Source organism: Heterodontus francisci, chromosome 3 (assembly GCF_036365525.1).
Source record: "Heterodontus francisci isolate sHetFra1 chromosome 3, sHetFra1.hap1, whole genome shotgun sequence".
Classification (NCBI taxonomy): Eukaryota; Metazoa; Chordata; class Chondrichthyes; order Heterodontiformes; family Heterodontidae; genus Heterodontus; species Heterodontus francisci.
This window is the reverse complement of record NC_090373.1, coordinates 118,416,126-118,443,556: the sequence shown is the minus strand read 5'-3', so window position 1 is coordinate 118,443,556 and position 27,431 is coordinate 118,416,126. Positions and strand designations below refer to the sequence as shown.

Genomic DNA, 27,431 nt, shown 5'->3' with positions numbered 1-27,431 from the left:
TTTTAAACAGTGACCCCTAGTTCTAGGTTCGCCCACAAGGGGAAACATCCTTTCCACATCCACCCTGTCAAAGACCCCTCAGGATCTTATGTGTTTCAATCAAGTTGCCTCTTATTCTTCTAAATTCCAGTGGATACAAGCCTAGTCTGTCTAACCTTTCCTCATAAGACAGCCTGCCTATTCCAGGTATTAGTCTAGTAAACCTTCTCTGAACTGCTTCCAATGTATTTACATCCTTCCTTAAATAAGGAGACCAATACTGTACCCAGTACTCCAGATGTGGTCTGGAGAAAGGACTAATTAATAATCTTATTGTAAAGGAATCTTTAGGGAAAAGTGACCATAATATGATAGAATTTTACTTTAAATTTGAAAGTGATGCAGTTCAATCTGAAACAAGGGTCTTAAATCTAAACAAAGGAAACTACAAAGGTATTAGAGGCAAATTAGCTGTGGTAGATTGGGAAACTACATTAAAAAGTATGACGGTAGACACGCAATAGCTAGCATTTAAAGAATTAATACATGGTCTACAACAAATTTACAGTTCTTGAAGGCACAAAAACCGAGCAGGAAAAGTGATCCAACCATGGCTATTAAAAGAAGTTAAAGATTGTATGAGATCAAAGGAAGAGGCTTATAACATTACCAAAAAAGTAGTAAGCCTGATGATTGGGAGCATTTTAGAATTCAGCAAAGGAAGACCAAGAAACTGATAAAGAAAGAGAAAATAGAATATGAAAGTAAACTAGCAAGAAACACAAAAACGGACTGTAAAAGCTTCTATAGGTATATAAAAGGGAAAAGATTGGCAAAGACACATGTGGGCCCATTACAGGCAGAGACGGGGGAATTTATAATGGGGAATAAAGAAATGACATAGAAACTAAACAAATACTTTGGGCTGGATTTTGTGCTGGGGGCGGGGATCCTGGCGCTGGGCTGAGAAGTCGGGGAGAACCCCACCTCTTCCACTTGTGCCATCACCGAAGCAATCTTTTGGTTTTGTTGAATCAAAGCTTTAGGAGGTGGGTTTCCTGTCTCTTTACAAACTTTAAAGGGACAGGGACTGCAGCTCCAAGAGATGCTGGCCAATCAGAGGGCTGGCAGTCGCCGCTGCCAGTACTGCAGAGGCATCAGACCCAGGCTCTGTGGTGGAACCCCAGAACAGAGGCAAGTGAGGTAGGGTCACTGGGCCAGTCCGGAAGGCCCTGGGGGGTAGGGGAGGGTGGTTGGGTGGTGGTCGTTCAGTCCAGAGTGAGGGGGGTCTTGGGAGGTAAAGTTATTCCCGGTGGGTCTCCTCCATGGGCCACAATTTGCTCATGAAGGAGGGACCCTCCCTCTCTCCCCACCCACCAAGCCCACAGTGAGGGCACCTTGTGTTGCAAGGCATCCTCCCCGCACGGCGGAGGCCCCCCCGCACCTGTTAAGATCCCAGTTGCAGCGGGGCCAGGCCCTTAATTGGCCGTCATTAGACCACTTAGGGGCCTCAATTGGTCTCTGGGCGGGAAGGCCATCATTGGCCTATCCCACTCCCGGGAAGATCGTGGTAAGGGGGAGGCGATGGGCCCTCCGCCACCACCCCACACCCCGTCACCCGTCGCAAAACTCCATTCCCCCCCTGCCTCCAACCCCATCTCAGGGGGCCTCACAAAATCCTGGCCTTTGTTTCTGTCTTCACAGAGGAAGATACAAAAACCCTTCCAAATATACTAAAGAACCAAGGGACCAGCGAGAAAGAGAAACTGAATGAAATTCCTTCTTTGGCCTCCTTGTCTCGGGAGACAATGGGTAAGCACCTGGAGGTGGTCAGTGGTGTGTGGAGCAGCGCCTGGAGTGGCTATAAAGGCCAATTCTAGAGTGACAGACTCTTCCACAGGTGCTGCAGAAAAATTTGTTTGTCGGGGCTGTTACACAGTTGGCTCTCCCCTTGCACTTTTGTCTTTTTTCCTGCCAACTACTAAGTCTCTTCGACTCGCCACACTTTAGCACCGCCTTAATGACTGCCCGCCAGCTCTGGCAAACGCTGGCAACTGACTCCCACGACTTGTGATCAATGTCACAGGACTTCATGTCACGTTTGCAGACGTCTTTGAAGCGGAGACATGGACGGCCGGTGGGTCTGATACCAGTGGCGAGCTCGCTGTACAATCTGTCTTTGGGGATCCTGCCATCTTCCATGCGGCTCAGGCGCCGCTGACACAGTAGTGTGTATAAGCTGGGGATGTTGGCCGCCTCGAGGACTTCTGTGTTGGAGATACGGTCCTGCCACCTGATGCCAAGTATTCTCCGGAGGCAGCGAAGATGGAATGAATTAAGACGTCGCTCTTGGCTGCCATATGTTGTTCAGGCCTCGCTGCCATGGAGCATGGTACTGAGGACACAGGCTTGATACACTCGGACCTTTGTGTTCTGTGTCAGTGCGCCATTTTCCCACACTCTCTTGGCCAGTCTGGACATAGCAGTGGAAGCCTTTCCCATGCGCTTGTTGATTTCTGTATCTAGAGACAGGTTACTGGTGATAGTTGAGCCTAGGTAGGTGAACTCTTGAACCACTTCCAGAGCGTGGTCGCCAATATTGATGGATGGAGCATTTCTGACGTCCTGCCCCATGATGTTCGTTTTCTTGAGGCTGATGGTTAAGCCAAATTCATTGCAGGCGGCCGCAAACCTGTCGATGAGACTCTGCAGGCACTCTTCGGTGTGAGATGTTAAAGCAGCATCGTCAGCAAAGAGGAGTTCCTTGATGAGGACTTTCCGTATTTTGGACTTCGCTCTTAGACGTGCAAGGTTGAACAACCTGCCCCAGATCTTGTGTGGAGGAAAACTCCTTCTTCAGAAGACTTGAACGCATGTGAAAGCAGCAGGGAGAAGAAAATCCCAAAAAGTGTGGGTGCGAGAACACAGCCCACAAGAACACAGAAATTAGTATCAGTAAAAAACTAGTAATGGGAGAATTAATGGGACTGAAAGTTGATAAATCCCCTGGACCTGATGGTTTACATTCCACAGTGTTGAAAAAGAAGGCTGTAGAGATAGTGGATGCAAAGCTGATCATCTTCCAAAATTCTATAGATTCTGGAGTGGTTCCTGAATATTGGAAGGTAGCAAATATAACTTCATTATTTAAGAAAGGAGGGAGAAAGAAAATGGGGAACTACAGACCTGTTAGCCTGATATCAGTAGTAGGAAAATTGCTAGAATCTAATATAAAGGATGTGATAACTGGGCACTTAGAAAATAATGGCAGAGTCAATGTGGATTTATGAAAGGGAAATCATATTTGACAAACCTGTTAGAGTTTTCTGAGCATGTAAATACAGAATAGATAAGGTGTAACCAGTGGATGTGGTGTATTTGGAATTTTAGAAGGCTTTCGATAAGGTCTCACACAAGAGGTTAGTGAGCAAAATTAGAGCACATGGGATTGGGGGTAATATACTGTCATGGATTGAGAATTGGTTAATGGACAGAAAACAGAGGTTTGGAATAAATGGGTCATTTTCAGTTTGGCAGGCTGTGACGAGTGAGGTAGCACAAGGATCAGTGCTTGGGCCCCAGCTATTCACAATCTACAGCAATGACTTGGATGTGGGGACCTAATGCAATATTTCATATTTGCTGATGACACAAAACTAGGTGGGAATATAAGTTGTGAGGAGGATGCAAAGAAGCTTCAAGTGGATTTAGAAAGGCTAAGTGAATGGGCAAAAGTTTGGCAGATGGAATACAATGTGAATAAGTGTGAAGTTATCCTCTTTGGGAGAAAAAATAGAAAGATAGAGTATTTCTTAAATGGTGAGAGGTTGGGTGTCCTTGTCCATGAGTCACTAAAAGCTAGCATGTAGGTGCAGCAAGCAATTAGGAAGGCAAATGATATGTTGGCCTTCATTGCAAGGGGTTTTGAGTACAGGAGTAAAGCAGTCTTCCTGCAATTGTATACAGCCTTTGTGAGATTGCACCTGGAGTATCGTGTACAGTTTTGGTCTCCCCATCTAAGGAAGGATATACTTGCCATAGAGGGAGTACAACGAAGGTTCAGCAGACTAATCCCTGGGATGGCGGGATTGCCTTATGAGGCGAGATTGAGAAAACTGGGCCTGTATTCTCTACAGTTTTGAAGAATTAGAGGTGATCTCATTGAAACTTATAAAATTCTTACAGGGCATGACAGGGTAGATGTAGATAGGATGTTTCCCCTAACTGCTGAGTCTAGAACCAGGGGACATAGTCTCAGAATAAGGGGTAGGCCATTTAAGACTGAGATGAGAGGAATTTCTTCACTCATAGGGTGGTGAATCTTTGGAATGCTTTACCCCAGAGGACTGTGGAAGCTCAATCATTGAGCATGTTCAAGTCAGAAACTGATAGACATCTGGATACTAATGGCATCAAAAGATATGGGAATAATGCGGGTAGGTGGCGCTGAGGTAGATGATCAGGATGATCTCTTTGAATGGTGGAGCAAGCTCAACGGGCTGAATGGCCTATTCCTGATCCTATGTTCTTATGTTCATTCCAAGTAAGAAAACTCGAGTATATCAAAAACTCAATACCTAAATAGATACACAGAAACAAAGAGCAAGGGTCCTGATATTTACTCGAAAATGCATTGGGAGAAGAAGATATTGCGCGGGAAACCTGGAAGTAAGTTCAGCATGTTTGTGCGAATTTTGAATGCAGTTACCTCAATAATATTTGACTTCTGGGTTTGGCATTTTGAAAGGGTAACTAAATCAGAGCAAGGTGTACAACGTTCTGTGGAGGTTAACTGTATATCAATATTAGTGAGTATGCCACATTTAACTCAATGCTTTTGGTCAGGCAAAATCATGTTTAATCATATCAACTTCAAATATATTTGTCATTTCCTGCAGTCTTTGGATATTTGCTTTCTCAATGCTGTTTACCTTTCCATTCCTTCACTTCTGTCCCTCTCTCTTCCTCCTTCATTTCTGCCTCTCACCTCATTTACATCTGTTTATATGTCTCCGTCGTCCTTTACCTTTTTTTGTTTATTCTCAGGATGCGATGACATTGAGCGGTTTGCTCTGCAGTCAGAAAGCATTGGGTCAATCACATAGTGTGAGACTGTGGTCCTGTGTAGGCCAGACCAAATAAGGCTGGCAGGTTCTCTGAAGGGCATGAATAAATCATTTACATTTTTATAACAATCCACCAACTCTCAAAGCAATTTTTTTCTCATGCCAGCCCACAAATGACCAGATACAGTGAATTCAATTTTACACATTGCCTTTGGTGTAATTTGATTTCAAAATCTCTGGATTGTTTGTGCAATAACCACGTCAATTCCCTTTAATTTCTTTCTATTTCTCTCTTTTACCTATGCACTAAAAGTCCATGCAAAGACAGGACAGTAGCTAGTAATGTGAAGTTTGTGCACACATCAGCCAATCTGTTACCACCCTGAGTGCCACCCTCCCCCCATTAACCTGACTCGGCATGTTATATGCCAGAATCAGTTTGAGGAAAGGCGAATATTTCTGTCTGACTGATGGTTTTATTGTATAAATAGTAAGTGCCAATCCAGGAAACGTGAACATATTAAGAGCCCAACTCAAATGGGCAGGTGGAAGTCAAGCTCCACTGCGAACCTACCAATGGGACGAGAAACCAGCCCAGTGTGTGTTCCCAGCCCCGACTACAGTGCTCCATTCTCGTCATCAGTATCAATTCAATGAAGTCACACCAAACACTTGGAGCAGACCCAGTGACAGACTGTGCAATCTGAAGCCCAGGAAAAGGTGCAATGACATTTAAGTGAGGAATTGGTCTGCAAGCTGCAGGAAATGAGGAAACTGGCTAGATTTAGCTCACAGGCTGGACAGGGGACACGTTAGGATTATCACTCAACTGTTAATATTGTTTTCATTCATAACACTGCAAGGAAGTTGATTTCTCTACATATTATATTTAGCGTACTGGTTTCTGCAATACCTTGTTACAATCGGATGAGGAAGGGGTCTCAGGCTCCCCTCTTGTCCCTTTCCTGGTTTGGCCATAACAGGGTTTAACATTTAAAATACAGTGGGCTGAATTTTATTGGGCTGCCACCGTGATTAGCATCACTGCACTGAGCCTCCCCTCAATATTATGTGGGGAGAGGCAGGACATTCGGTGCAGTGAGGAACCCTTTGATAGCTGTGCAGCAGGTGCTGGGGTCCTATTTTAAGTGCCCCAGCACCTGCTTCCTGACAGCTGTCGAAGAAATACTTAGCTGACTGCTGAAGAGTGAAGCTGCTGTCAATGTGGCAGCAAAGCAGAAAGTGCTGCAGAAATCCAGCAGGTCAGGCAGCATCCGTGGAGAGAGAAGTAGAGTTAACTTGTCCAAGTTCACAGACCTGAAAGTTAACTCTGCTTCTCTCTCCACAGATGCTGCCTGACCTGCTGAGTGACTCCAGCACTTTCTGCTTTGCTGCCACATACTTACCCTGCTGTGTCCCAATGTCCTGTGAAGTTGCGATCCTCTTCTCCCACTCAAGTGTAACATTCCTTCTTGTAGGCGTGCTGCATCTGGGTGAATAATCTTAATTTGCACATTCTAGGACATGAGACTTAAATAGACCATAAAAGGTATTACAGAGGTTTACAAAGAACACACTGACACATATGGGAATGCACGGGCGTAAATACGTCTTTCACTAAATGTTCCTCACCAACATGTGTGTCCTTTTCTCTGTGTGAATGATGTGTGCCAGCATGTAGTGCCAATGTCACATCCCTTTGCACCGTTGCACCGTTGGCCCTTCAGAAGAGCGAACGTATGCAATAATATCATTGCCATGCCACCATTACACATGAGCGTCTTCACGGATGCAGTGACATGGACATTGGCTCAGTCAGCTGCCTCTAATGGTTTGCAAAGGGATGCTGCAGATGTGGACTTGTGCACAGCAGTTGAGCGAGGGTGATGTGTGGCTTGCAGAGCTCATGTTGGTTCCTATGGACCAGACAGCCTTTGTCTGATAAGCCACTGCCATACATCCCTAGCTCACTGCTAGCCCTGCATGCACAGCCTGGGTGCCATCTGTCCTCCCATGCGTCTTTCACGTTGTAGATCCTCAGCGTCCTCATAGTCAGAGGAGGAATCCTGTTGACGTCTCTCCTCATCATGCCAGGCCTGGCCCCTATTGGGTGCATAGTTGTGCATAACAGCAAAGAAAGAAACTGGCCTTTTCGACCCATCAGCCTATCCATACAGGCATTGGAGGCGCTCTTTCAGCATGCCGATCTCCTGCTCAATGATGGCTCATGTAGCTCAGTGGTTGGCGTTGTATCTCTCCTCTGCAGCAGTGGTGGAGTCTCTCACCAGTGTCAGGAGCCATGTCTGCAAAGGATAGCCCTTATCTCCAAGAAGCCACCCCTCAATCTGAGCCAGTTCAGTGAACAGCGGTGGCAGCTGGGACTGGCACAAGACCCAAGTGTCATGGCAGCTGCCTGAGAAGCGGTCACACATTCGCTGCAAGCATCTACGGTGTTCACATACCCCCTAGCTTCACCTAGATTGAGAGGGCTTCTTTAATGGTGACATCTGCAGGTGGTAGCCTGGCAGTAGGCCTGATGGCCACATGAATGCAGTCTATGAACATTATAACCTATGGTTCTCCGGCAATGGTGCCAGAACCGATGGCCCTCTGGGCCTGGCTGTGAGAGTCCGTCCTGAAGCGGACATCCTCACTGGCCCTCCAGTGCAGGGCATTGGTGACTTCCCTGATGCAACATTTCAGAAGATCGGCTGGGGGTGGAGGGGAGGGGGTGTGAAGAGACCCCACAAAGGTCAACAAGCGCAGCAGATGCATGGGGACACCACCACCTGCACGTTCCCCTCCAAGTCACACACCATCCTGACTTGGAAATATATCGCCAGCCCTTCACTGTTGTTGGGTCAAAAATCTGGAATTCCCTTCCTAACAGCACTGTGGGTGTACATACACTGTAAGGACTGCAGCGGTTCAAGAACGGGCTCATCCTCACCTTCTCAAGGACAATTAGTGATGGAAACGATTCCCACATCCTGTGAATGAATGAAAAAAAGCACACTGGAATTTTATTGGACTGTTAAATTTTCATACATTGGAACAAAATACAAATCCTAATTTAAATTTAATACATTCACTTTTACATATACTGTTAGGCTGACAATCCTTATAGTTTTAAATTGGGTTGCATTTTATTGGCTCCCCCTGGGGTTGGGGGGGGGTCCCATTGAATCACGACAGGTGACAGGAGCCTATTAACGGCCTCTTCCTGCCACCGCTGGGATCTAACCAGTGGCGGGGGATGCCTCCGCTATGTGGGGAGGCGGACTCCTTGCGTGCTTGGGGGGGGCGGTCCCTCCTCTGTGAGCAATCTGTGGCCCACAGACGACCCCTGCTGGCAAAAGCTCCACCTCCATGGGCACCCCTCCCAGCTGCCCCTCACTTCCCTGAATTACGGGTCTCCAGCACTGGTGCTGGGTCCAAGGCCTCTGCAGCACTGGCAGTGGCCACCGCTCCAAGTGACGCTGCCGATACTGCTGAGCTGCCAGCCCTCTGACTGGCCAGCAGCTCTTAGTGGTGGGATCCCTGTCTTTAAAGGGACATACATCCTGGTGCTGGAAACCAGCTCTGGAGCTACAGAAGATCGGCCGGGGGTGGAGGGGAGGGGGTGTGAAGAGGCCGAGGTGGGGTTCCCCATGCCTTTTCGGCCTGGCGCCGGGGTCCCCTACCTCTGCAAGATCCCAGTCAATGTGTTTCCTATATGTTCAGCAATTAAGTTTGCTTTGTTTTGTGCTTCTACTAACTTGCAGGGCTTTGGTTGGTCAAACCTGTTTAACTTGCTCGTTGAGGTGTTTCACAGCATCTAAAGTGTTTCTGTGTCACAACACAAATGTTATTTATGTGGTTTGCATGACACTCCTCAATCTGCACCAATTATGTATTGGTTGCATCACAAAGTTTGAGGTAGGGTCGAGACTTTGCTTTAAGCAATAATGTTTAATTTTATCTTTGTGGTATTGTGTTGTCATTTCAAGAACTCCAGAGGCTGACTGACAAGAACAAAAATGACATGACCCCCACATTGTGTTTATTCGATATATACAGACTCATGTAAGTAGAAAAGAGAAATTCCAATAAATTCAGATGTTAATAAAGATGTTAAGGGCTAAAGTCATTAGCTCTGAAAATGGGTGCAGGATTGCAATGCAGCCTCACAGCTCCAGTGACCCGGGTTCAATTCTGGGTACTGCCTGTGCGGAGTTTGCAAGTTCTCCCTGTGATTGCATGTGTTTCCACGGAGTGTTCCGGTTTCCTCCCACAGCCAAAGACTTGTAGGTTGATAGGTAAAGTGGCCATTGTAAATTGTCCCTAGTATAGGTAGGTGGTAGGAGAATTGTGGGGATGTGGTAGGAATATGGGATTAATGTAGGATTAGTATAAATGGGACATTGCAACATTTCAGGAGACACGCTTCCCTGCGAGCGGATCTCTAAGAGAGCAAGACTACACCTTCTTCTGGCAGGGTAGGGATCCTGAAGTACCAAGACAGCATGGAGTGGGCTTCGCCATCAGAAACTCTTTGCTCAGCATGATAGAGCCACCTTCAAATGGCTCAGAACGCATACAGTCCATCCAACTGTTCACCGCCTCTGGTCTAGTACACCTACTCAGCATCTATGCTCCAACATTCTAATTAAGGGCATTTAAGTGGACATTGGATAGACACATGGATGAAAATGGAGTAGTGTAGGTCAGATGGTTTCACAGCTCGGCGCAACATCGAGGGCCGAAGGGCCTGTACAGCGCTGTAATATTCTAATTCTAATTCTAAAAAACACTCTGCTCCCCACCTGAAGCTAAAGACCAGTTCGATGAGGAATTCCATAATATCATTAGTAGCATCCCCAACACCGAACACCTGTTCCTGCTGGGGGACTTTAATGCCAGGGTTGGGGCCGACCATGACTCATGGCCTTCCTGCCTTGGGCGCCTTGGCATTTGAAGGATGAATGAGAATGGACAGAGACTGCTTGAGCTGTGTACCTATCATAAGCTCTGCATCATCAACTCATTCTTTCACACTGAACCCTGTCACCAGGTTTCTTGGAGGCACCCAAGATCACGTCGTTGGCACCAGCTGGACCTCATCGTTACAAGGTGAACCTCTTTAAACAGTGTTCAAATCACACGCAGCTTCCACAGTGCGGACTGCGACACCGACCACTCACTGGTGTGCAGCAAGGTTAGCCTCAAACCAAAGAAGCTGCATCACTCCAAGCAGAAGGACCGCCCGCGCATCAACACTTGCAGAATTTCTCATCCACAGCTGTTACGCAAGTTTCTAAATTCACTTGAAAAAGCCCTCCAAAACACTCCCACAGGGGATGCAGGGACCAAGTGGGCCCACATCAGAGACGCCATCTATGACTCAGCAATGACCACCTATGGCAATTGTGTGAAGCGGAATGCAGACTGGTTTCAATCACACATTGAAGAGCTGGAACCTGTCATAGCCGCTAAGCACATTGCACTACTGAACTACAAGAAAGCCCCCAGCGAGTTAACATCCGTAGCACTTAAAGCTGCCAGAAGCGCTGCACAAAGAGCAGCCAGGCGCTGCGCAAATGACTACTGGCAACACCTATGCAGTCATATTCAGTTGGCCTCTGACACAGGAAATATCAGAGGGATGTATGATGGCATTAAGAGAGCTTTTGGGCCAAACATCAAGAAGATTGCCCCCCTCAAATCTAAATCAGGGGACACAATCACTGACCAATGCGAGCAAATGGACCGCTGGGTGGAACACTACCTAGAACTGTACTCCAGGGAGAATGTTGTCAATGAGACCGCCCTCAATGCAACCCTGTCTCTGCCAGTCATGGATGAGCTGGACGTACAGCCAACAAAATCAGAACTCAGTGATGCCATTGATTCTCTAGCCAGCGGAAAAGCCCCTGGGAAGGACGGCATTACCCCTGAAATCATCAAGAGTGCCAAGCCTGCTATACTTTCAGCTCTGCACGAACTACTTTGCCTGTGCTGGGATGATTTTGTAGATTTAGAGATACAGCACTGAAACAGGCCCTTCGGCCCACTGAGTCTGTGCCGACCGTTAACCACCCATTTATACTAATCCCACATTCCTACCTCATCCTCACCTGTCCTTATATTCCCCTACCACCTACCTATACTAGGGGCAATTTATAATGGCTGTGGGAGGAAACCCGAGCACCCGGAGGAAACCCACGCAGACATAGGGAGAACTTGCAAACTCCACACAGGCTGTACCCAGAATTGAACTCGGGTCGCTGGAGCTGTGAAGCTGCGGTGCTAACCACTGCGCCACTGTGCCACCTCTTTTTTTCTTCTTTCTGAGATATCTGCACCCCTCTAATTCTGGCCTTTTGAGCATCCCCGATTTTAATCGCTTCACCATTGGTGGCTGTGCCTTCAGTTGCGTAGGCCCTAAGCTCTGGAGAACACTCCCTATAACTCAGTGCCTCTCTACCTCATTTCCCTCCTTTTAGACACTCCTTAAAACCTACATCTTTGACCAAGCTTTTAGTCATCTGGCCTAAAGTCTCCTTATGTAGCTTGATGTCATATTTTGTTTCCTCATGCTCCACAGTACCACAGGACTTGCGCGATGCCAATGTCATCACCCTCTATAAGAACAAGGGTGACCACGGTGACTGCAACAACTACCGTGGAATCTCCCTGCTCAGCATAGTGGGGAAAGTCTTCGTCCGTGTCGCTTTAAACAGGCTCCAGAAGCTGGCTGAGCGTGTCTATCCTGAGACACAGTGTGGCTTTCGAGCAGAGAGATCCACCATTGACATGCTGTTCTCCCTTCGCCAGCTACAGGAGAAATGCCGTGAACAACAGATGCCCCTCTATGTTGCTTTCATTGATCTCACCAAAGCCTTTGACCTCATCAGCAGATGGTGGTCTCTTCAGACTACTAGAAAAGATTGGATGCCCACCAAAGCTACTAAGTATCATCATCTCATTCCATGACAATATGAAAGGCACAATTCAGCATAGCGGCACCTCATCAGACCCCTTCCCTATCCTGAGTGGCGTGAAACAGGGCTGTGTTCTCGCACCTACACTGTTTGGGATCTTCTTCTCCCTGCTGCTCTCACATGCATTCAAGTCTTCTGAAGTAGGAATTTTCCTCCACACAAGGTCGGGTGGCAGGTTGTTCAACCTTGCCAGTCTAAAAGCGAAGACCTAAGTACAAAAAGTCCTGATCTGGGAACTCCTCTTTGCTGACGATGCTGCATTAACATCTCACACTGAAGAGTGTCTGCAGAGACTCATCGACAGGTTTCTGGCCGCCTGCAATGAATTTGGCCAAACCATCAGCCTCAAGAAAACGAACATCATGGGACAGGACATCAGAAATGCCCCATCTATCAATATCGGCGACCACACTCTGGAAGTGGTTCAAGAGTTCACCTACCTAGGCTCAACTATCACCAGTAACCTGTCTCTAGATACAGAAATCAACAAGCGCATGGGAAAGGCTTCCACTGCTATGTCCAGACTGGCCAAGAGAGTGTGGGAAAATGGCGCATTGACACAGAACACAAAGGTCCGAGTGTATCGAGCCTGTGTCCTCACTCAGTACCTTGCTCTATGGCAGCGAGGCCTGGACAACATATGGCAGCCAAGAGCGACGTCTCAATTCATTCCATCTTCGCTGCCTCCGGAGAATCCTTGGCATCAGGTGGCAGGACCGTATCTCCAACACAGAAGTCCTCGAGGCGGCCAACATCCCCAGCATATACACCCTACTAAGCCAGCGGCGCCTGAGATGTCTTGGCCATGTGAGCCGCATGGAAGATGGCAGGATCCCCAAGGACACATTGTATAGCGAGCTCATCACTGGTACCAGACCCACCGGCCGTCCATGGCTCCGCTTTAAAGACATCTGCAAACATGACATGAAGTCCTGTGACATTGATCACAAGTCGTGGGAGTCAGTGGCCAGCGATCGCCAGAGCTGGCGGGCAACCATAAAGGTGGGGCTAAAGAGTGGCGAGTCGAAGAGTCTTAGCAGTTGGCAGGAAAAAAGACAGAAGCGCAAGGAGAGAGCCAACTGTGTAACAGCCCCGACAACCAATTTTATCTGCAGCACCTGTGGAAGAATTTGTCACTCTAGAATTGGCCTTTATAGCCAATCTAGGTGCTGCCTCACAAACCACTGACCACCTCCAGGCGCTTACCCATTGTCTCCCGAGACAAGGAGGCCAAAGAAGTATAAATGGGTGGTTGATGGTTGGCACAGACTCGGTGGGCCGAAGGGCCTGTTTCAGTGCTGTATCTCTAAAAATAAAAACTCATTCCTGTTGGTGGCAAAGCTGGCAGCATTGCAACTTTGTGCTACCTGCTGATTTCAACCTCAAGCCAGATATAACAGTAACTTGACCTGCTCTTGTAGCTGCAGTATTTATATGGCTGCTCCAGTTCCGTTTCTGGTCAATGATAACTCCCAGGGACGTTGTTTGTGATGGTGGGGGATTCAGCGATGGGAATGGCATTGAATGTCAAGATGAGATGGTCATTGCTTGGCATTTTTGTGATGTGAATGTTACTTGTCACTTATCAGCCCAAGCCTGAATGTTGCCCAGGTCTTGCTGCATGTGGGAACAGACCGCTTCATTATCTGTGGAATTGTGAATGGTGCTGAACACTGTGCAATCATCAGTGAACATATCCACTTCTGACCTTATGTTGGAAATATTGATGAAACAGCTGAAGATGGTTGGGCCTCGGACACTGCCCTGAGGAACGTCTGCAGTGATGTCCTGGGGCTGAGATGATTGACCTCCAACAACCACAACCATCTTTCTTTGTGCTAGGTATGACTCCAAGCAGTGGAGAGTTTTTCCCCGATTTCCACTGTCTTCAATTTTGCTAGGGCTCCTTGATGCCACATTTGGCCAAATGCTGCTGTGATGTCAAGGGCAGTCACTCTCACCTCACCTCTTTAATTCAGCTTTTTTTTGTATGTTTGAACCAAGGCTTTAATGAGGGTTGGAGCTGAGTGGCCCTGGCAGAACCCAAACTAAGCATCAGGGAGCAGGTTATTACTGAGTAAGCGCCGCTTGACAGCACTGTCAATGACACCTTTCATCACTTTGCTGATGATTGAGAACAGATTGATGGGGTGGTAATTGGCCAGATTGGATTTTTCCCGCTTTTTGTGGGCAGGACATATCTGGGAAATTTTGCATATTGTCAGGTAGGTCCCAGTGTTGTAGCTGTACTGGAACAGCTTGGCGAGGGATGCAGCTAGCTCTGGAGCACAAGTCTTCAGTACCACTGAATGTGGTCAGGACCCATAGCCTTTGCTGTATCCAGCGCCTTCGGCTGTTTCTTGAGATCACGTGAAGTGAATATAATTGGCTGCAGACTAGCATCTATGATGGTGGGGACCTCAGGAGGAGGCTGCGATGGATCATCCACTCAGCACTTCTGGCTGAAGATGGTTGCAAATGCTTCAGCCTTGTCTTTTGCACTGATGTGCTGGGCTCCCCCATCATTGTGGATGGGGAATAAAAACAAAAAGTGCTGGAAATACTCAGCAGGTCTGGCAGCATCTGTGGAGAGAGAAGCAGAGTTAATGTTTCAGGTCTGTGACCTTTCATGAGAATTGTTGATGGGAATGTGTGTGGAGCCTCCTCTTCTAATTAGTTGCTTAATTGTCCACAACTATTCACAACTGGGTGTGGCAGGACTGCAGAGCTTTGATATCATTCCATTGGTTGTAGGATCGCTGAGTTCTAGCCCCTGTAATCTCCGGATTACTCCCAAGGCCACTTGCTAGTGAGTATAGAAATAGGAGAATACACCAAATGAATGCGTGGCTGGAGAGATGGTGCAGGAGGGAGGGCTTCAGATTTCTGGGGCATTGCAACTGGTTCTGGGGAAGGTGGGGCCTTTACAAGCTGGACAGTGTACACCTGAACAGGACCACGGCGAATATCCTTGCAGGAACATTTGCTAGTGCTGTTGGGGATGGTTTAAATTAGATTGGCAGGGGGATGGGATACTGAAGGCAGTTTCAGATTGGACAAAATTCAGGGCAGGGAATGGGAGGCAAAAAAGTAGTGAGTGACTCTGAAAGACAGAAGAAACAAAGGTTAAAAAGTGTACAGCACAGGAGTGTGGCATTGTTAAAAGGTATTTATTTAAATGCAAGGAGTATAGCATATAAAGCCATACAAATATACGAGCATTCGAATTAGGAGCAGAAGTAGGCCATTCGGCTCTTCTAGCCTGCTCCGCCATTCAATACGATCATGGCTGATCTGTTTGTGTTGTGAATTCCACACTCCCATCTACCCCGATAACCTTTGTTTCCCTTGCTTAACAAGAATCTATCTACCTCCGCCTTAAAACTATTCAATGACCCCGCCTCCACCTCCTTCTGAGGCAGAGAGTTCCAACGCCGATGAGCTGAGGGCACAGATAGACACATGGCAGCATGATATCATTGCTATAACAGAAACGTGGCTTAAAGAGAGGCAAAAATGCAGCTCATCATCCCTGGATATAGAGTTTTCAGGCAGGATAGAGAGGGGGATAAAAAATGAGGGGGTGTAGCATTATTGGTTAAAGAATTAATTTCAGCTGTGAGGAGGGATGATATGCTAAATGAGGTCATATGGATTGAGCTCAGAAATAAAAAAAAGGGCAGCCACACTACTAAGAGTGTACTATAGACCTCCAAATAGTGAGAGGGAGATAGAAGAACAAACATGTAGGCAAATTTCTGAGTGTAAAAACAAAAGGGCAATAATACTTGGAGATTTCAACTACCCTAATATCAACTGGAATACTAACAGTGTGAAGGGCACAGAGGGCACAAAATTCTCGAACTGCATTCAAGAGAACTTTTTTAGCCAGCATGTAACAAGCCCAACGAGAGGGGGATGCAATTCCAGATTTAGTCTTAGGATATGAAGCTGAGCAAGTGAATGAAGTAGCAGTGGGTGACCATTTTGGAGATAGTGACAGTTAGATTTAGCATTATTATGGAAAAAGACAAGGATAGAACAGGAGTAAAAGTTCTAAATTGGGGGAAGGCAAATTTTACAAAGCTGAGAGGTGATCTGGAGAAAGTGGACTGGATTCAGCTACTTGAAGGAAAATCAGTGGCAAACCAGTGGGAGGCATTCAAAAGCGAGATCCTACATGCACAGTGTAGACATGTCCCCACAAAGATAAAGGGTGGTACTGCCAAATATGGAGCCCCCTGGTTATCGAGAAGCATACAGGGTAAGACAAAGCTGAAAAAGAAAGCTTATGACAGTCACAAAAAACATAATGCTTTAGAAAACCTAGAGCAGTATAGAAAGTGCAAGGTTGAAGTAAAAAAGGAAATTAGGAAAACAAAGAGAGGACATGAAAAAATATTGGCAGGCAAAATCAAAGAAATCCCAAAGATGTTTTATCAGTACATTAACAGCAACATGATAACTAAGGAAAGGGTAGGGTCTATCAGAGATGTGTATCACACATCCGCTTAAGTGTGGATGCAGAAGATGTGGGCACGGTTCTTAATGAGCACTTTGTCTCTGTCTTCACAAAGCAGAGGGAAGATGCAGACATTGTAGTTAATGAGGAGGAGTGCGAAATATTAGATACGATAAGCGTAATGAGAGAAGTACTAGAGGGTCTGACATCCTTGAAAGTGAATAACTCACCAGGGCCGGATGGATTGTATCCCAGACTGTTAGAGGAAGTCAGAGAGGAAATAATGGTTGCTCTGAGGATCATCTTCAAATCCTCACTAGATACAGCCGAGAGGATCGGAGGCCTGCGAATGTTGTACCATTGTTTAAAAAGGGTGTGAGGGATAGGCCAAATAATTGTAGGCCGGTCAGTCTGACCTCAGTGGTGGTCAAATTATTAGAATAAATTCTGAGAGATAGGATAAACTGTTACTTAGAAAGACACAGATTAATCAAGGATAGTCAGCATGGATTTGTTAAGGGAAGGTCGTGTCTTACTAACTTAATTGAAGTTTTTGAGGAAGTAACAAGGAGGATTGATGAGGATAGTGCAGTGGATGTTGTCTACATGGATTTTAGTAAGACATTTGACAAGGTCCCACATGGCAGACTGGTAAAAAAAATAAAAGCCCATGGGATAAAGGGGAATGTGGAGAGTTGGATCCAAAATTGGCTCAGTGACAGGAAACAAAGGGTAATGGTCGACGGATGTTTATGCGAATGGAAAGCGGTTTTCAGTGGCGTTCCAACGGGCTCAGTCTTGGGTCCCTTGCTGTTTGTGGTATATATTAATGATTTGGACTTAAATGAGAAAAGCATGATTGGGGAATTTGCAGATGACACAATAATTGGCAGTGTAGTTGATAGTGAAGAGGATAGCTGTAGACTCCAGAATTATATCAATAATTTGGTTGAGTGAATGGAAAAGTGACAAATGGAATTCAGTCTGGAGAAGTATGAGGTAATGCATTTGAGGAGGGCAAGCAAAGCAAGGGAATACAATAAATGAGAGGATATTGAGAAGGGTAGAGGAAGTGAGAGACCTTGGAGTGCATGTCCACAGGTCCCTGAAGGTGGCAGGCCAGGTAGATAAAATTGTGAAAAAGGCATATGGAATGCTTTCCTTTATGGGCTGAGGTATAGAATGCAAAAGCAGGGATGTAAAGTTGGAACTGTATAAAATGTTGGTTAGGCCACAGTTGGAGTATTGCATACAGTTCTGGTCACCACATTACAGGAAGGACATAATTGTTCTGGAGACAGTGCAGAAGAGATTTACAAGAATGATACCAGGGCTGGAAAATTGCAGCTATGGGGAAAGATTGTATAGGCTAGGGTTGTTTTCCTTAGAACAGAGGAGGCTGAGGAGTGACTTCATTGAGGTGTACAAAATTATGAGGGGCCTAGATAGAGCAGACGGGAAGGACCTGTTTCCCCTAGCAGAGAGGTCAATTACCAGGGGGCACAGATTTAAGGTGATTGGTAGAAAGATTAGAGGGAACATGAGGAAAAACTTTTTCACCCAGAGGGTAGTGGGCATCTGGAATTCACTGCCTGGATCAGTGGTGGAGGCAGAAACCCTCAACTCATTTAAAAGGTACCTGGACCTGCACCTGAAGTTTTGTAACCTGCAAGGCTATGGACCAGGTGCTGAAAGCTGGGATTAGATTGGGCAGCTAGTTTTTTCAGCCATGGAGACACAATGGGCTGAATGACCTCTTTCTGTGCCATAACTTTTCTATGGTTCTATCGTTCCATGCTGCTTCCGCTACTTAGCATGCAAGTAGTCCTGTGTTGTAGCTTCACCAGGTTGACACCTCATTTTTAGGTATGGCTGGTGCTGCTTCTGGCATGCTCTCCCGCACTCCTTATTGAAGCATGGTTAATCCCCTGGCTTGATGATGATGGAGTGAGGAATGTGCTGGACCATGAGGTTACAGATTGTGGTTGAATACAATTCTGCTGCTGCTGATGGTCCACAGCGCCTCATGGATACCCAGATTTGAGCTGCCAGATCTATTCTGAATCTATCCCATTTAGCAGTGGTAGTGCCACACAACACAATGGAGGGTATCCTCAGTGTGAAGACAGGACTTTGTCTCCACAAGCACTCCTACCAATACTATCATAGACAGATGCTCTGCAACAGGTAGATTGGTTAGGATGAGGTTAAGTAGGTTTTTCCCTTGTGTTGGTTTCCTCACCCCCTGCCGGAGTCCCAGTCTTCATGATTTGACCAGCTCAGTCAGTAATGGTGCTACTGAGCCACTCTTGGTGATGGACATTGAAATATCTCACCCAGAGTACATTCTGTGCCCTTGCTATCCTCAGTGCCACTTCCAAGTGGTGTTCAACATGGAGGAGCACCGATTCATCAGCTTAGGGTGGGCAGTAGGTGGTAATTAGCAGGAGGTTTCCTTGCCCCTGGTGGGTCTGTTCTGATGGGACAGGACATACCCAGGGATCTTGATGGAGGATTCTGAGATATTGGCTGTGTTACAAAAGTACTTCTATACTTTTTGTTAAGTATATGTGTTTGAGGACGTACATTTAAATTGTGAAGATGGATTCATTCATTGGAAGGCTGAAGGTTTCATAGAAGCTGGCCTTTGCTTTGTTGTCGAAAGTTCATTGAAAGGACGCTGAAATGTTGTTTAAAAACAGCCATGCTGGAAGTCATGTGCTTTAAGCAATAAAAAACAGAAACCTTGGTGACCTGGGGTAGATGTTTATAGAGAAGTAACAGGTCAAGATTTATAGAGGTCAGGAGGCTTAACTCTTGAGATATTTATTTTGGTTTCGCTTTGGACAGTGTGTTGGGGTGTAAACTGTTTTGAAGACAGTTGGAGAAAACCAGCCAAGAAAGCAGCCACCATCGGCTTACCCTCTTCCATCTCTTTGAGAACTTCCTGAGAATCAAGTATAAGAAATAGAGAAACAGATGCTGCATTTCTCCCGAAAAGACTGCCAGAAACTTCTAATGCCACATTTCTCCTGGAAAGCCTGCCAAACTGATTCTCAACGTCGCCTGAAAAGAACTGCTCTAAAAAGATCCTAGTGATGGCCATCTACACGCGTTTGGGATGCCAGACCAAAAAGGGACAACTGACATCTTTCCATATCTTCTCTTTGTTCTTCAAAAATTAGCACATATTTGGCCAAAGTTTTCTTCTTTGTCTTTCTTTTATAACAGACCTCTGCAGAGAGAATTTCTGTATATTTTTTAGTGTGTGTGTGAGTTTGTGTTTGGGGTATTATAATGGAGAGCTTTCATATTTCAATTTCTGTGTTAATGCTTTGCTTCATTACTGGTTAAGTCTTATTTTATAATAAACTGATAATTTTGTTGTCTATTAAAGAAACCTGGTTGGTATTTTATTCTGGGATAAAGAGTAGAGCATATGCATCAGTAACTGGGTAAACATTTAAAAAAATATATGTTGTGACCTGTGGAGAAGTGGAACTAGAAAAGACAGTGCACTCCTCCCGCTTCAGTCATAACAGCTGTAAGGCATGATTCAGTGAGTATGATTATATCAGGCTGTCGCATGACTAGTCTGTGAGCAGCTTTCCCAATTTTAGCACAAGTCCCCAGATGTTAGTAAGCAGGGCCTTGCAGGGCAGTGTGTGACTTTGTTGTTTCTGGTGCCTAGGTCGATGCTGGGTGATCCGTCCTAGTTTTATTCTTATTTGACTTTTCTGTAGACATTTCATGCAACTGAGTGGCTTGCTAGGCCATTTCAGAGGGCAGTCAAGAGTCACCCACATTGCTGTGGGTCTGGAGTCACATGAAGGCCAGACTGGTTCAGAAGGACATTAGTGAACCAGATGGGTTTTTACGACAATCAATAGTTTCATGACCATCATTACAGAAACTAGCTTTATAATTCCAGATTTCATTAATTAATTGAATTTAAATTCCACCATCTGCCATGAATGGATTTACAATCATGCCTCCGGAACATTAGTCCAGGCCTCTGGATTATTAGCCCAGTAACATTACCACTCTGGTAGCATTCCCCCTGAAGTGGCCTTTTTCACATAACAAGCGATTCCTGGGAAGAATCCACAGTGAGTAGCATTTCTTGTGTAAATATCTGGCTAACTTCGCAATTGTTCTTTGAGCAGGTCTCACTTTAATATTTTCATCAGTCTTCCTGCGATAATCCCACCTGCACTTCAGAGCTCAGCATTGGAGGAAGTTGGCTGCTACTGCTTGAATTGGATTCCGAAAGCAGCTTAAATGACCAGACAGTCCTCCCCAGCTAGGACCTATTTTGCTGTCTTCATTACTACTGTCAAATTCTAGTAATAAAGAGAATGTTGAACACAAATTCCTCACTTCCTTACAGAGCCTGTTGTGGGCATTTGAAGTTTCCCCCATGTTCCCTGTTGCCTTGCAACACTGGATGTCCTGTTGAATGCTGCTGTGAGCATCATTCAGCCTCACTGAGAATATAATGGCAAAAAACATGAGGTACATCACTCTGCCATGATCACCTTGATTAAGTATGCCTATGGCTGCTTGTTCTGCCCAGAATGTGACACTGGAAAATGTGCCCATACACAGAGATAGCAGGGATTTGACATAACAGATGCTTAGTCCATTGTCTGAATCTGTCTGTCTCAGGGGAAGGCTGTGCACCCAGTTTCAGTGCAACAAATAATCTGGAGTACTTTTCAACATTGCAGTTCTTGTAGAATATACAGTGCAAGAATTTGTTTTCATGTGACAAGGTCTTCAAGCAACAGCATAATTTGGCCGAAACCAAGTACAATGGTTGACAAAAAAATGTTAATTCATTCCAATCATTAAAAGTGATCATTAAAGTTAAAAGTGACTGGGATAAATTGTTATAATAGCTTTATTCTGACCTCAATTGAAATGTCAGTCTAATCAGTAGAGAGAATGCCATGACTGAGTGGAATGAAGCCTGACCAGAAAACAGTATATTGATCATAATCAGGCATGACTGTGACGCTTTGTTCTTAATTATATGGTTAAATGTTCTCCAAAAAAATACCAATGCTGCTTACTACAACAATAGGCTATTTCATGGATTATCTATCTTAAATGTCAGTTGCTTCTGTAATCTGTAATTAAACCAAAATTGGCATACCAAAGTTCAGGACAGTCAGTGGAATGCCCCATCTACATAGAAATTTCATCAAACTGTATGTTATTTTCCTTATTAAATTAATATTGTTTAATGGGGTACAACATTGGAGTGAAAATGTTATTAATTATTGGAATTATTCACTTATCCAAACAGGGATGTGCCCTGTATTTTAAAATAAATTATCTCACTGTATTAAAGGTATTATGGTGACCAGGGAAATCAGCCAGGTTCCAACTCCCTTCTGACATCACCTTTAGTCAGGCAGCAAAGGGTTGGGACAGGGAAATAAGAGGACAGGGGAGGAGTGCAGCGATAAGCCTCACCGTCCAACTTTCCTTTATCATCCACCGCTGTCCCACTTGATTTTGGGTAGGACAGCTGGAGACAATCCAGCCCTGTAGCTCAATATATCTAATATCTGAAACAGCTCTTAAATCAGTAGGTAGATTTTCCTACATAAAGGAATCTGCCAGGTTTCCCTGCATTTAAATTAATCGAAGGAAACTGGCAGGTATGACAATTCTCCAGACCCAGGAAAAACCTCCTTATTAGATCCTTCCTGTTTGAAAAATAACTGCAATGTCACTGTGGAGGAAGTGAAGCAAAACAGATCGAGTTGCAAGTCCAGTGCTAGATTTTGACTTTTGAAAAATCACTCAAAGGGCTGCAGACTGTGACCCACTACAAATTGTTCGTTGTGGAAATAAATTTTCAGTTGTTTAATTCAGCTATTATTCTGCTTTTAAATTGAGACTTTCACCTACTAATGTGCCTAAGTGAACAATCACTATACCCATTACAACAGAATCAAATAGCATCAATACACTTCCTTATCCAAGCATGTAACCAAATCACAAGCAGCCAGTTCAGCGAAGTCATGGAAAAATATTTGATCAATCTGTTTCTGTGCATTGTGTTCTCCTTCATGTCAGGCCATACAAAGAAACACTGGGTACCACGTAGCATAATAATGTTAACAAAGTGTTTGAAACAAACAAGGATTAAGATTTCTTATTTATTTAAAGTACTATATTTTAGATCATAGAAAGAAAAGATAAGGATCATGTTAAAATACACAAGCAATAAAACTTCAATAAGGCTAATTATGAGTTGTAAGGCAAAGCACTTGCATTATTTCATACCCATGACCTGAAATTTCTGTGTGCTTTTCCAAATCTCCTGCCCTGACTTATTACAATGAAGTTCTGTTTATTGAGTGCAAAACAAGATGATTCATACCATAATATTCAATGAAACATACTGTGTACAACAACAACTTACACTTATATATTTCCTTCACATAGAAAATCATCCCTAAGGCACTTCACAGAGGAATAATCAGACAAAAATAAACATTAAACTCGAGAAGGAAATTTTAGCAGGAACTTAAGAACGTAATAGGAGCAGGAGTAGACCATACGGCCCATTGAGCCTGCTCCGCTATTCAATATGATCGTGGCTGATCTTTTGCCTCGATTCCACTTTCTTACCCATTCCCCATATCCCTTGATTCCCTAAGAGACTAAAAATCTGGCCACCTCAGCCTTAAATATATTCAACAATGGTATATCCACAACCCTCTGGGGTAGAGAATTCCAAAGATTCACAACCCTTTGAATGAAAAAATTTCTCCTCATCTTGTCCTCAATGATTGACCCCTTATCCTGAAACTGTGTCCCCTTGTTCGAGATTCCCCAGCCAGGGGAAACAACAGCCGGAATTTTTAGTTGGGTGGTTGGCCCCGTCTACTAGTTGAAAAGTTGATGGAGAGCCCGCCCACAAGAAGGTAGCCTGGTATCACCAGGCGGAGTTTTTCAGGCCTCAGCTGCCCGGCAGACAAGGGTAAAATGGTGGTGGACGGAGCCCTTAAGTGCCAATTAATTGGCCACTTAAGGGCTAGATTTGCCTGGGGTGGGCAGGCCGTTTCTCGCTGCCGCTGCCCTGCTTAAAATTGCAGCGGGGGCGGGCGGGCGTCGGAAAGAGCCAACCACCCCACCTCCCACTCAATTATATATCCCCGCCTCCCACTCCACCCTCGCCACCCCCCCAGCCCTGCCACCAGCCCACTTGTTTGAGGGGCGTAAAATTCCGACCAACGTCCCAGTATCCACTTCTTCCTACCTCCCTCTGGACCATGACCCCACCACCGAACATCAAGCCACCGTCCAAAGGACTGTCACTGACCTCATCTCCTCTGGAGATCTTCCCTCTACAGCTTCCAACCTCATAGTCCCGCAACCCTGGACAGCCCGCTTCTACCTCCTTCCCAAAATCCACAAACGGGACTGCCCCGGCAGACCCATTGTGTCAGCCTGCTCCTGCCCCACTGAACTTACTTCTTCCTATCTTGACTCTATCTTTTCTCCGCTGGTCCAGTCTCTTCCCACCTACATCCGTGACTCTTCTGACGCCCTACGTCATTTTGACAATTTCCAGTTTCCTGGTCCCAACCGCCTCCTCTTTACTATGGACGTCCAATCGCTCTACACCTCCATCCCCCACCAGGATGGCTTAAGGGCTCTCCGCTTCTTCCTTGAACAGAGGCCCAACCAGTCCCCATCCACCACCACTCTCCTCCGCCTGGCTGAACTTGTTCTCACATTGAACAACTTCTCCTTCAACTCCACGCACTTCAAGTAAAAGGTGTCGCTATGGGTACCCGCATGGGTCCTAGTTATGCCTGTCTTTTTGTGGGATATGTCGAGCATTCTTTGTTCCAGTGCTACTCAGGCCCCCTCCCCCAACTCTTTTTCCGGTACATTGATGACTGTATCGATGCCGTTTCCTGCTCCCGCCCCGAACTGGAAAACTTTATCAACTTTGCTTCCAATTTCCACCCTTCTCTCACCTTTACATGGTCCATCTCTGACACTTCCCTTCCCTTCCTCGACTTCTCTGTCTCCATCTCTGGGGATAGATTGTCGACTAATATCCATTATAAGCCCACCGACTCCCACAGCTACCTCGACTACACGTCTTCACACCCTACCTCCTGTAAGGACTCCATTCCATTCTCCCAGTTTCTCCGTCTCCGACGCATCTGCTCTGATGATGCTACCTTCCATGACGGTGCTTCTGATATGACCTCCTTTTCCCTCGACCGAGGATTTCCGCCCACTGTGGTTGACAGGGCCCTCAACCGTGTCCGGCCCATTCCCCGCACCTCTACCCTCACCCCTTCCCCTCCCTCCCAGAACCGTGACAGGGTTCCCCTTGTCCTCACTTTCCACCCCATCAGCCTCCATATCCAAAGGATCATCCTCCGCCATTTCCGCCACCTCCAGTGTGATGCCACTACCAGTCGCATCTTCCCCTCCCTTCCCCTGTCAGCATTCCGAAGGGATCGTTCCCTCCGCGACACCCTGGTCCACTCCTCCATTACCCCCACCACCTCATCCCTGTCCCATGGCACCTTCCCCTGCAATCGCAGGAGGTGTAATACCTGCCCATTTACCTCCTCTCTCCTCACTATCCCAGGCACCAAACACTCCTTTCAGGTGAAGCAGCGATTTACTTATACTTCTTTCAATGTGGTATACTGTATTCGCTGCTCACAGTGTGGTCTCCTCTACATTGGGGAGACCAAGCGCAGACTGGGTGACCGCTTTGCGGAACATCTCCACTCAGTCCGCAAGGAGGACCCTGAGCTTCCGGTTGCTTGCCATTTCAACACTCCCCCCTGCTCTCATGCTCACATCTCTGTCCTGGGATTGCTGCAATGTTCCAGTGAACATCAACGCAAGCTCGAGGAACAGCATCTTATCTACCGATTAGGCACACTACAGCCTGCCGGACTGAACATTGAGTTCAATAATTTCAGAGCATGACAGCCCCCCATTTTACTTTCACTTTTAGTTATTTTTTCTTCTTTTTTTTTACATTCTTTTTTACATTTTTTACAATCTTTTTTTTGCATTTATTTCATTTCATCTTAGTTTGTTCAGTTTGCTTACCCACAGTTTTTTTTCAGGTTTGCACTTGCTGCTGTTCAATATTCAGTGCATTAACACCTAATCTGTACTAATGCTTTGTCTGTCAACACACCATTAACATATTGTTTGCCTTTGCTCCATGACCTTTTGGTCAGCTATGTGGCCTGGTCCAATTTACACCTCCTTTGTTATCTCTTGCCCCACCCCCACCTCACTTGCTTATAACCTGTGACTTTTCTAATATTTGTCAGTTCCGAAGAAGGGTCACTGACCCGAAATGTTAATTCTGCTTCTCTTTTCACAGGTGCTGCCAGACCTGCTGAGTGGTTCCAGCATTTCTTGTTTTTGTCCCAGTATCCAACCTGTCAAGCCACTTCATAATCTTGAATGTTTCAATGAGATCACCTCGCATTCTTCTTAAATCCAGAGAATATAGACTCAATTTACTCAGCCTCTTATCATAGGTCAATCTTTCATCCCAGGGACCAATCTAGTGAACCTTTGCTGCACAGCCTCCAATGCAAGCATATCCTTCACTTAATATGGAGACCAAAATTTTGCATTGTATTCCTCACCATTGGCTTCACCAAAGCCCCATACAACTGTAGTAAGAGTTCTTTATTCTTGTATTCCAATCCCCCTTCAATAAAGGCCAACATGCCATTTGCTTTAGTTGCTAGCTATACCTACATGCTAACTTTTTGTGTTCCTTGTACGAGTGCATCTAAGTCTCTCTGAACATCGACTTTTACACGTTTCACACCTTTTAAAAATATTCTGCTTTTCAATTCTTACTACCGAAGTGAATAACTTCAGACTTCCCCACATTATACTCCAACCGCCACCTTTTTGCCCACTCACTTAACCTGTCTATATCTTGTTGTACCCTCTTTGTGTCCTAATCACAGCTTGAATTTCCATCTAGCTTTTTATTGTCAGCAAACTTAGATACGTTACTCACTGTCTCTTTGTCTAAGTCATTGATATAGATTATAACTAGCTGATGCCCCAGCATTGATCCTTGCTGCACTCCACTAGTCACAGCCTGCCAACTTCAGAGTGCCCCATTTATCCCAACTCTCTGCTTCCTGTGCATTAACCAATCCTCTATCCATGCTAATATATCAAACAACTCCATGAGCCCTTAAATAAAAACAGAAAGTGCTGGAAATATTCAGCAGGTCAGGCGGCATCTGTGAAGAGAGAAGCAGAGATAACGTTTCAGGTCTGTGACCTTTCATCAGAACTGGCAAAGGTTAGAAAAGAATAGGTTTCAAGCAAGTGAAGGAAGTGGTGACAGGGGGTGGGGATAGTGGGGAAGAGAATGAAAGGGAAGGTGTGTGATAGGGCAGAGCGCAGGAGAGATTAAATAACAAAGCTGTCCTGGGACAAAGGCAAAGAGCGTGTTAATGCTTGTGGTGAAAGGCAAAGCATGAGTCCAGGGAGAGTGTCAATAGTGGAATAATGAGCAGCTCTGTCTACATGAAAAACAGGAACATGATTTAAAAAAAAAGAAAATAAAGTAAAATAAAAAATATTAAAATATTAAAAAAGGCCAGTCATGCTCTGAAGTTATTGAACTCAATGTTCAGTCTGCAAGACTGTAGAGTGCCTAATTGAAAGATCAGGTGCTGCTCCTCGAGCTTGCGTTGATGTTCACTAGAACACTGGAGCAGGCCAAGGACAGAAATGTTGACATGAGAGCAGGGGGTGGGTGGTGTGTTGGAATGGCCAGCAACCGGATGCTCGGGATCATGCTTTTGGACTGAGCGGAGGTCTTCCGTAAAGCGGTCACCCAATCTGCATTTGGTCACCCTAATATAGAGGCAACCACATTAAAAGCAGTGAATA

General features: G+C 45.6%; 1 protein-coding gene across 1 annotated transcript in view; it reads right to left on the bottom strand.

Moving 5' to 3' along the window:
* scara5 (scavenger receptor class A, member 5 (putative)) overlaps positions 1-27,431 on the bottom strand; it is a 314,240-nt gene that overhangs the window by 269,647 nt on the left and 17,162 nt on the right. The gene's annotated exons all lie outside the window — the stretch shown is intronic.